Source organism: Muntiacus reevesi, chromosome 3, assembly GCF_963930625.1.
Source record: "Muntiacus reevesi chromosome 3, mMunRee1.1, whole genome shotgun sequence".
NCBI classification, from domain to species: Eukaryota; Metazoa; Chordata; class Mammalia; order Artiodactyla; family Cervidae; genus Muntiacus; species Muntiacus reevesi.
This window is the reverse complement of record NC_089251.1, coordinates 253,808,689-253,820,577: the sequence shown is the minus strand read 5'-3', so window position 1 is coordinate 253,820,577 and position 11,889 is coordinate 253,808,689. Positions and strand designations below refer to the sequence as shown.

At 36.5% G+C, this 11,889-nt stretch overlaps 1 pseudogene; it reads right to left on the bottom strand.

Annotated features, from left to right (window-relative positions):
- Positions 1–390: 390 nt before the first annotated feature.
- On the bottom strand, positions 391–1,995 carry LOC136163502 (heterogeneous nuclear ribonucleoprotein A3 pseudogene; annotated as a pseudogene).
- Between the last annotated feature and the right edge of the window lie 9,894 nt (positions 1,996–11,889).

Genomic DNA, 11,889 nt, shown 5'->3' with positions numbered 1-11,889 from the left:
GCTGGGAAAGATAAAAGGCAGGAGGAGAAGGGGATGACAGAGGATAAGATTGTTGGATGGCATCACTGACTCGATGGACATGAGTTTGAGCGAGCTCCAGGAGTTGGTGATGGACAAGGAAGGCTGGTGTGCTGCAGTCCATGGGGTCGCAAAGAACTGGACACGACTGAGTGATTAAACTGAAGTATTTCATTTTTTTTTAAAGTTTGAGTTTTTTTCATTTGAAGGTAAATCTTAATGCTATTAAATTCTTGATGCTATTTAAATGCTAATTTAAATACCCAATTCTAAAACACACATTGCAAACATACAAATATCTATTCTTTCCACATGTCAGAGCCACTCATTCCATGGTTTGGAAATGGGGAGAATAGATCCCCTTTAAACTGCAAGTCAACAGGTGTTTCTTTACAGTTAACTTTAGCAAAATTCATACAAAATAATAATTAACAATGATCCTCTTTACTTGTTAACTCACAAGGAGACACCGTCAAAACTGTATTTTGTTAAAGTTTCTGTACTAAAATGTAGAAAAACTGAACTACACAAATATTGAAAAGTTTAAAATTCCTTAATTTTTTATTCCTGGTACCACCACCACAATTTACAGGGCAATATACCCGATGTAATGAAAAGAAAAAGAAAAAGACAAAGCTACAACAGATAAAAGACCTCAGGAATGTACATCTAATTGACACTACATTGCGTTAATCAATAGCTGCACTTTTTGAAAACCGTGGCTATGACAGTCCTGAACAAGAAGGGTTTCCTGTTTAAGCTGCAGTAACTTTTCTGACTATGGATCATCGTTCCTTCTGTGGCAGATTTTTACAGTTCCTCTAATGCATTTGGGATGACTGTCTCAAAGTAACCTGCAGCTTTCCTGACAACTCCTCGGTCTTTCTCCTGCTAAGAACTGTAGCCCTTTTCTTCTGAGTTTTTAGAACCTTCTGCTGCCATATCTACCACTTCCACCACCAGATCCATAACCACCACCATAGGGACTGCCCAAGCTTCTTCCACCAAAACGACCTCCTTTCATGCGTCCCTAACTTGATTGCTGTTGTCCACTATAATTTCCAAAATCATTATAGTTTCCACCACCACCATAGTTTCCTCCAAAATTTCTTCTTCTAATACCGCCACCATACCCACCACCTTGGTTTCCACATCCTGGTCCGCCACCACCGTAACCTCCTCTACTACTATAACCAGGACCACCGCCAGAGTCGCCACCATCACCACCAAATCCATCATATCCACCATCACCTCGTCCATAACTCCACCTCCACCACTACAGCCTCCTCCTCCACCAAAGTTTCCACCACGGCCAAAGTTACCTCCACCAACTCCAAAGTTTCCTCCACAACCCATAAAGTTGCCAGACCCACCTCCATGACCTCTTTGTGATCCAGGAGATTGCATCTCTTGTTTAGAAAGGGCCTTTTTCACTTCACAATTATGCCCATTAATAGTGTGGTATTTCTGAACGATGATTTTATCAACTGTGTCATGATCATCAAAAGTTATAAAAGCAAATCCTCTCTTTTTCCCACTCTGCCTGTCTTCCATAACTTCTATGGTTTCAATCTTGCCATACTTTTCAATGTAGTGTCTCAAATTATATTCTTCTGTATCTTCTTTAATACCACCAACAAAAGTTTTCTTCATTGTTAGACGGGCATCAGGCTTTACAGAATCTTCTCTAGAAACAGCTCTCTTTGGTTCCACTACACACCCATCAACCTTGTGTGGTCAAGCTAACATTGCTGCATCCACTTCTTCAACACAAGAGTAGGTCACAAAACCAAAGCCCCTGGAACATTTTGTTTGGGGTCTCTCATCACCACACAATCTGTAAGTGTGCCCCATTTCTCAAAATGTTCTCTTAAGCTATCATCTGTAGTTTCAAAGCTCAGACCACCAATAAACAGCTTTGTCAACTGCTCTGGTTCCTTGGGATCATGACCCTCCATTTTGAGACTGGACTCGCCTCTTCCAGCTGAAGTTCAATATGGGACCCTGAAGTACTTCAGAATTATTCCTATCAGTAGGGGGAAAAAAAAAAGCTGAAATCTTATCATCTGCTAACTTGAATAAAAGGATCTTGTCTTCTTTAAATAGACTCTGTCATTTTCAAATCAGTAAACATTCTGAACATTTTCTCAGAGATCCCTCTTGATAAGCCTTTTTTATTTTCTCTACTTAGCAGTGCAGAAAGACGCAAGACCCAAGATTACTGAACCTAGTACCCAGAACCGAGATTTAAGGGGATAAGTGATAACTGACATGACCTAGGGGTTCCCTCCTGGCTCAGTGGTATAGAATCTGCCTAAAATGCAGCAGTGAAAGTGAAAGTTTAGTCACTCAGTTGTGTCTGCCTCTTTGCGGCCCCATGGACCGTAGCCCACCAGGTTCCTCTGTCCACGGGATTTTCCAGGCGAGAGTTCTGGAGTGGGTTGCCATTTCCTTCTCCAGAGGATCTTCCAGACCCAGAGATCGAACCCGGGTCTCCCACATTGTAGGCAGACACTTTACCATCTGAGCCACAATGCAGGAGACCAGTGTTCAATCCCTGGGTGGGGAAGATCCTGAAGAAGGAGATGGCAACTCACTCCAGTGTTGTTGCTTGGGAAATCTCACGGACAGAGGACCCTGGCAGGCTACAGTCCATTGGGTCACAAAAGAGTTGGACACGACTTACTGACTAAATGACAACAAGAAAGAACTATATTTAATCTCGCAATAAACTATAATGGAAAATAAAAAGGAAGAATTGCTCTTATACTAGGAATTGCTCTTACATGAACACATATAGACACTTTAATTATTAACTTATTTAATCTCTCTGATGACAAAATAGTTGTAATTGCTGTATACCTAGGAAACTGGGCATGTTGGTTGAGTAACTTGTCCAAAGTCATAGAGTTACTACCTATGCTGATTCGATCCCTGGGTCGGGAAGATCCCCTGTAGGAGGGAGTGGCAACCCATTCCAGTATTTTTGCTTGGAGAATCCCATGGACAGAACTATAGTCTGTGGGGTCACAAAGAGGCACAACTGAAGTGACTTAGCACGGATGCACAAGAGACAGTCTTTGGTCTATTTTTAGCCAGCCACCACTGCTCTTTACCAGCAAACAGTATCAGTGCTGTCAGCACATCAGCCACCTCATTAGAACCTTGGAAGGAGATTAAAATGATTTTTTTTTTTTTTTTTTTTTTTACAGCTGAATCTGGCTCTAATGTGCTGTTTTTTAGCACTTTGTAACGTTTTATGGATTCATGGCTTGGAAGACTGACTGGTTCAGGCTTTCAGTGTTTTACTAAATCATCTCAACAGCCTCTCAGTGAGTTTCCTGCTTCCTCCTTCTTATCCTTTGTTTCCTTCACATGATATACTAAATAACTGTTAACTTTGAGTGCATTTTAATTATTTTTATCTTAATCCACCAATCCTAACTGATTCACTGTTTTCACAGGCCATTTAGCACTCACGTAAGTTACTGTATAATTCCTTATAATTTCTTATTAGCGTGGAATCAAGATGGCGCTGAATGCATTGGGTTAGAATTCCACTTCATCCAATTGCTTGATATGTGATTAAAGACATGTTTCTTCTTCAGGAACATGATGATAGTAATACATCCTTTTAGGTTTGATGAGGATTCCTTCAGATTAAATGAGGTAGTCTGTCAAACCCCCAGCATGCAGTCAATTACTGAGTAGGCCTTGAACATTTGGTGGTTCTTTAACATTCTTAGTTTTGAGCCATTTCTTCCGAAAATTGTAAATTTCCTTATGGTAAAAATGAACAAAATTGGTAGGAGTATTATTCTTTTATTCATGCACATGTTTTAAATATTAATGTCAAATTTATGGATAGCTTCTTTTATGGCTTTGTACTTTATATCTTTCAAAGTTCTTCTATACTCTAAGATTGCAAATATATTTTTTGAATGCTTTTGTAGCTTTATTTTAGATATATTATGTTTTAATGATGTATAGTTGATTTACAATGTTGTGTTAGTTTCTGGTATTCAGCAAAGTGGTTCAGTTATACACACATATTCTTTCTTATTTCCTTTTCCATGATGGTTTATTATAGAATATTGAATATAGTCCTTTGTGCAATATGATAGGACCTTATTGTTCACACATTCTCTGTATACAATACAATAGCTTGCATCTACTACTTGCAGACTCCCAATCCACTGTTGGCAACCACAGGTTTATACTCAATAGACATTTATGCTTTCAATCTACCTCAAATATATGTTGCTTTTTGTCTTGGCACCAAGTTAGGAATCTAACCATTTTTTGTTATCTCCATTTGTTCAGTCCTGTTCTCAGCAGTTTGGATTCTGTTCTCCTCCATTTCAATATGTATATTAAGGTATCAGTGTCATACAATTCCAACTGTTATATTTTTATAACATATTTTAAGATTTGATAGTGTAAATTCTCTCTTTCCTTCTTTTGATAAAGTTCTTTTTGGCTATTTTGTATCTTTTCTGGGAACTAAACTGTCAAGTTTCATTTAAAAATCTCTTTAGGCTTTGAAACATTGAATTTATCTTGTAACCTATTTAGTGAAGAATAACTACATTTAGTAAATTTTATTTCCATTTAGAATAGGATATGTTCCTATAACTAATTACACCTTATATCTTATGGTAATATTTTTATTATGGATATTGCACATTTGCATAGGTTTTATTCCTAGATCAGTTCAGTTCAGTCGCTCAGTCATGTCTGACTCTTTGTGACCCCATGGACTGCAGCACGCCAGGCCTCCCTGTCCATCATCAACTCCCGGAGTCTACCCAAACTCATGTCCATTGAGTCGGTGATGCCATCCAGCCATCGCATCCTCTGTTGTCCTTCTCCTCCTGCCTTCAATCTTTCCCAACATCAGGATCTTTTCCAATGAGTCAGCTTTTTGCATCAGGTGGCCAAAATATTGGAGTTTCAACTTCAACATTAGTCCTTCCAATGAACACTAAGGACTGATTTCCTTTAGAATAGACTTGTTGGATCTCCTTGCAATCCAAGGGACTCTCAAGAGTCTTCTCCAACAACACGGTTCAAAATCATCAATTCTTCTGTGCTCAGCTTTCTTTATAGTCCAACTCTCACATCCATACATGACCACTGGAAAAACGATACCATTGACTAGATGAACCTTTGCTGACAAAGTAATGTCTCTACTTTTTAATATACTATCTAGGTTAGTCATAACTTTCCTTCCAAGAAGTAAGTGTCTTTTAATTTTATGGCTGCAATCACCATCTGCAGTGATTTTGGAGCCCAGAAAAATAAAGTCAGCCACTGTTTCCACTGTTTCTCCATCTATTTGCCATGAAGTGGTGGGACCGGATGCCATGATCTTTGTTTTCTGAATGTTGAACTTTAAGCCAACTTTTTCACTCTCCTCTTTCACTTTCATCAAGAGGCTCTTTAATTCTTCTTCACTTTCTGCCATAAGGGTGGTGTCATCTGCACATATGAAGTTACTGATATTTCTCCTGGAAATCTTAATTCCAGCTTGTGCTTCCTCCAGCCCAGCATTTCTCATGATGTACTCTGCATATAAGTTAAATGAGCAGGGTGACAATATACAGCTTTGACGTACTCCTTTTCCTATTTGGAACCAGTCTGCTGTTCCATGTCCAGTTCTAACTGTTGCTTCCTGACCTGCATATAGGTTTCTCAAGAGGCAGGTCAGGTGCTCTGGTTTTCCCATCTCATTCAGAATTTTCCTCAGTTTATTGTCATCCACACAGTCAAAGACTTTGGCATAATCAATAAAGCAGAAATAGATGTTTTTCTGGAACTCTCTTGCTTTTTTGATGACCCAGTGGATGTTGGCAATTTGATCTCTGGTTCCTCTGCCTTTTCTAGAACCAGCTTGAACATCTGGAAGTTCACAGTTCACGTATTCCACGTATATGGAATTTTCTGTCATTTTCAATTATGACTAACTCTTTTTTCTTTACATTTTCTAAACTTTCTATTGCTGATGTTTTGATAGGTATGCCTCATCAAGTTAGAAAAACTTCTTCTTGCTTACATACTTGCCAAATAAAAAATATCATAAATAGAAGTCATTTTTAATAAGTGGGCTTTTGAATTTATTAAAATGATTTTGTCTTTTTTCTGTTTAATCCTTTAAAAAGTAAATTGCATTAAAACATTGTATAGTGTTTTATAGTGTTTGTTTGTTTATAGTGTTTTTTGTATAGTGTTTACCTTGCATTTCTGGTATCAAACAGCTTTTAATACACTGGTATATTTAATCTATTAACTTTTTAAAGAAGCTTTGCAGCTATACTTAAAAGTAAATTCGGCCTGTGGTTTTACTTTTTATGCCATGCTTGTCTAGTTTAGGTATCAAAGTTTAAAATTATCTTAGAAGGACACAGAAAGATTTCTCTATTTTTTCCCCAATGCTTTGGAAGTTTATCTCTAAAATTTTCTAAGATTTCTAAAATCTATAAAAAACTATTCTTTGTATATCTTAAATTCTATTTTAACTAGGTATCGTGTATTTGTTAAATCTGGCAGCGATAGCTTAGAACAAATCTGGCAACCATAACTTTATTTGCTAAATCTGGCAACCATAATAAACACTTCATAAATATGAGTGGCTCTATGATTTTACTGCTTTGAAATCAGAGTATTTTGCCTGCTGAGATTTCTTTTGACAGCTAAACACTGGTAAATTTTAATGAATGTTCTCTTGGGTACAAAGTTCTTTATATATTCATTATTTATAAAGCTAATATTGAGAATTGTCTGTGCTATTGACTTCTAAATAGCTATAATTATTTTCAGTTTACTTGATCTGTCCACTTACAAGCAAGATATTAAAAACTTTATGTGCATTTATTAATTTCACTTATATTTCTTTCCATTTTTGTTCTCTATATTTTTTCTGTTAAGGTAAAGTTTAGAGCATTTATTATTTTTATATTGTTCCTTTCATCACTATATAGAATCATTTTTTCTTTTTCATACTTTGTCTTGATTTCTATTATGTCTACTACTAACATTTTTACATCTGCTTTCTGTTTGTTAGTAATTTTCTTCATTATTTTTCTTTTCAAATATTTTTATATCATATTGCTTTAGATAAATCTTTTATAAATATGATGTATTTAGAAATATATTTTATTTTTACCCAATTTGAAAAATCTCTGACTTTCATTAAATAGCAGCACACATTTATCTCATTTATATTATTGTTAACTGAAGTGTCTGGACTTTTCTTGCCATAATTTTTTAAAAGTTTCTATTTTTCAAAACTTCTTTGTATGTATATATATTTATCCCCTTTTATACATCACTTCAACATTTTCTTTCTAATATGAAAGGTTTTCATTAGCATAAACTTTTAGTTTCGTACTCTTTTCCCCTTTAGAACTTTTCAAAGTTGTTCTATTGTCTTTTAATACCAAAGAGAAGTCTATTATCTTAATTGCATTCTTTTGTAGTTAAAATTTTTACCTTTGCCTGTTTAAGTTTTAAGGATTTTCAAATTATCTTTTCTCTTTTGCATTTTCCTAAGTGTTTCCAGGTGGTTGCCTTTTTTATTTATCCTGCTTAGACTGAATGGTCTATTCTAAACAGAAAATGTCCATATTTCTTCAGTTTTGAGCATCCCTTATTCCATTTTATTTTTGACGGTTTCATCCCATCAGTCCTTTCAGAGATTCACATTGGTTGAATGTTGGATGTTCCGGGTCTCTCTTCTGCGTCCCCTCTCCGCTCCCCCCCACCCATTCCCACCTAGCTGTATTGCAGGAGAAGCCTTGGCTGTGACAGCTCTCTAATTCACTTTTCAGGTGTAATCATTCTATTGTTCAGCCCATCAGTCCTTTCTTTCCTTCAGTACCAATGACCATATATCTTTTATTTTCAGAATTTACAATTCAGCCTGTTATTTCTTTCATGAATGAGATAGCTTTTCATATCCCCCATTAAATATTTTTATTCCTTTAAATTATTTGTTGTTTCCTTTCATAATGATTTTCCTTCAAATGCTTTGTGATTTTTTTCATAGTATTCATATCTATATATTTGAGAAGACCTGTCCATGAAAGCTAATTTTGATTACCATTGCCTTCATTTAGAGGTGTGTGTGTGTGTCTAGATTTATTGCTTTAGCTGTGGTTTAATACTTTTCTTCTTATGGCTTAGCATAAGATAGATAAGTGGAAGGCAACACTGTGACAAGCATCTTTACAGCTTCCTAACTGCCTCAGCTTCCTCTCTTGGGCTGGCTATCCATGCTCCTAAGTTTGAAGCAGCACCGCTCTCTGGTTTGATTTTTCCTGACATCACTTGACTGATGTAGGCCAACCTTGATTCACCTTCTGGGACTTGGATGTGTTAACACCAGAAGAAAATCAGGAATTTTTTTCTAACACAAGGACCCAGGAGAATGCCTATTGGCTAAACAACGGTACAGAACTAATTTTGTTTATCTGAAAATTTCACTAATGTTTGATATTTATTTTACTTTATTTTCCTAAATGCAAATAGTAATTTTTTAAGCTGATAAAATGTACTTGGTTTAAAATGCAAGAGTTGCAAAAGTGTGTGCAGTGAAAAGCATGTCCTTCCTAATTTATTTCCTAATCACCTGGCCACCTAGTTCTCCCCAGACTAACTTCCTTACTAGTCTTTCAATGGCTCTTTTCTGATCTGGCTAGATAAGAAAAATATTGGATATTTGTCATTCAATTACACAGCAACAACTTTTCAACTCATTAGCTATGCAGGTTTTTTCTGTTTTAGGTATGTGAATTGCTAAATCACATGAGATATTTAGTTTCTGCGGGACCAATACCTATACCTATGGACTCTGAACTACTGATTCCACAATATTAATAAGGTGTACTTTCTTTGTTGATTATCAAACAAGCTGTGTATTCCCTTACTAGTGTTTCCTTATGTGCACCAAAGAAATGAGTTACATGTATTCCCCATCCCGATCCCCCCTCTCACCCATGGCTGATTCATGTCGATGTGTGACAAAAATCACTACAATATTGTAAAGTAATTAGCCTCCAACTAATAAAAATAAATGGAAAAAAAAATGAAGACTAAAAAAAAAGAAATGGGTTAATATTTCATAGAATATCACAGAAGCACCCTTCTTTATCCAAAGCCCAGTCTAGGCTCTCCCAGTTGTAAGGACAGGAGAGGGCTAACTGTTGCGATCCCACCAAACTGTCACCTCCCCTAGACTCTTTCCTGGCTGAGGTGGCCTCTTTGTACTTCTAGCCCTCAGAGGAGGAGTCTAATTTCCAAGATTTTATCTGGCCGAGGATCTTCTCTGATTTACATCTGCTCTTAAGATTGAAGTGCAACTAGGTTTACCTTCAAAGAGTTTCCCTGTTCCCTTTGCAAAACCCTTTGAAGAAAGGTTTTCAAGCCTTTTTTAAAGATTGTGATCTACAATGAGAAGTGTATTTCCTATCTTTCTCACATATACACATTTGAAACAATTTTTATCCCTATGCTCTGTGATGCAATGTCCTATTTTTCTTTATTTTTCATTTAAAAAGTGTTATGATCCACACAAATGGATTTCATGATTCATTAATGTAAGGCTTCCTGAAATTCAAAAACTATAGTATAATGACAATCAGTACATTGTCAAAGATGTTTGTTCAATAGCCATAAAAAGTAATGTCTACTGTTTCTTTCATTTATTTTAATTCATACCTATACTTTTCTGAAACAATGTTATTGCAGTTGACAATCTTGTCACTGCTGGTGCACCAGTGGTTATATTATTTACTAATTCTAAACCAGGTCCAGTTTTTATTTGTGCTGGCAAGAGCAGAAATTTCCACCAAAATCACTCTCTCTTTCCTTTTATCTGCAGTCCAGTGATATTTTTTCAACACTTTCTTTATACTTGGATTTTGTTGTTTTTACTCACATTCATGTTCTCTCAAGACTACATAGGTTTTGCTTTTGCCCCAAATTGGGGCAATATCTCCTACATATTTGTAGATGTTTCCCTCAGTCATTTCCCTCACCCCCTGACCCCACAGCCATCTAGGCTTCATAGAGCTGGATTGCAATATTATATTCTGCCTGTTGTTGCTGCTGAATTGCTCAGTCATTTCTGACTGTGACTCCATGAACTGCAGCACCCCAGGCTTTCCTGTCCTTCATTATCTCCCGGAGTTTGCTCAAACTCATGTCCATTGCGTCAGTGACACCATCCAGCCATCTCATCCTCTCTCCCCCACTTCTCTTCCAGCCCTCAATCTTTCCCAGCATCAGAGTCTTTTCCAATGAATCAGCTCTTCACATCAGATGACTAAAGTATTGGAGCTTCAGTATCAGTCCTTCCAATGAATATTCAGGGTTGATTTCCTTCAGGATTGACTGGTTTGATCTCCTTGCAGTCCAAGACACTCTCAAAAGTCTTCTCCAATACCACACCACAGTTCAAAAGCATCAATTCTTCGATGCTCAGCCTTCTTTATGGCCTAACTGTCACATCCATACATGACTACGGACTTTTGTTGGCAAAGTGATGTCTCTGCTTTTCAATACATTGTCTAGGTTTGTCATGGCTTTTCTTCCAAGGGGCACATATCTTAATTTCATGACTGCAGTCACTGTCTGTAGTGATTTTGGAGCCCAAGAAAATAAATTTTGCCAGAATTTAACACATGATGAGACCACTCAGAAATATCCTTAAGTTTTAGACTGGTTTATTCTGTAAAACAGTTTCTTTATAACTGTGTGATTACAATTTTTTTAAGTTCACCTAGAGAACTTCAGCATGTATCTGTTTAAAAAATATTTAATTTTCAAGTCTAAACTTTTAAAATCAGGGCTTTCCAAAGTTATTAGCACTTGTAGTATATCTCTGTCCAGTGGAACAGATGTTGCCTGTATCTACAAATATTTCAAAAACAGATTGAAGGCATGCAATATGCAATTCCTTTTGGCACGATTCATGTACGTTTTGCCAGAAAATGTTTGAACAGATTTTAAATCTTTCTCCTCATTATCTTTGAGAAATATACAAACTCACACACATTTTTGCAAGGTGTCTCTTATGAGTTACATGCTGTGAAAAGTACCTCTGAACCAACATGTCTCTTAACATCAAAATTTCAGACTGTATAATAATTGGAAAGATGGGGAAAATGTCATGTATATTGTAATTATTAATAATAGTATCACACAAGTGTATCTTAATCAAAAATATTTAACCTAGTAGAAGCATAAAATTAAACTCCTTGAGAAAAATTAAAAACAATCTACATTCTAACACATTTTAAAGAACCAATGCTTTTTTCAAGAATCATAACTATGAACAATTCTTACTTTTCATATCTTATCATCTAATTATATTTTGGAGTCCAATTAAATTGTATCTCTTGACCTTCTCAATGCCTTCATCTCTATATCTCTCTTCAGACTGTTTATTCCACCTGGAATGCTTGTTTTTTTTTCTTTTCTCATATCTCCATTTAGCATGTGTGGAATTTGGGGAAGTTTCATGAAGGAAATGGCAACGCACTCCGGTATTATTGCGTGGGAAATTCCATGGACACAGGGCACCCTGGTGGGCCACAGCCCATGGGGTCACAAAGAGTTGGACACTTTCATTGAAAAATAGGGACAAGGTCCATTTGAAACCAAGGCCTTGAAACCAAGGCCTCCAAGGAGGTCTGACTAGGAAGATGGACTGGAGCCAGACAACTGTAGAGATATGCATACAAACTCCTGATTTTAGGAGTTTGCAATTAGTACTGGAGATGGATGAAAACAGAGAAGGATTTTAATCAGGGAGATGGATGACAGGATTAGAACTACATTTTATGTAATCTAATCCAGATGTATTAAAAA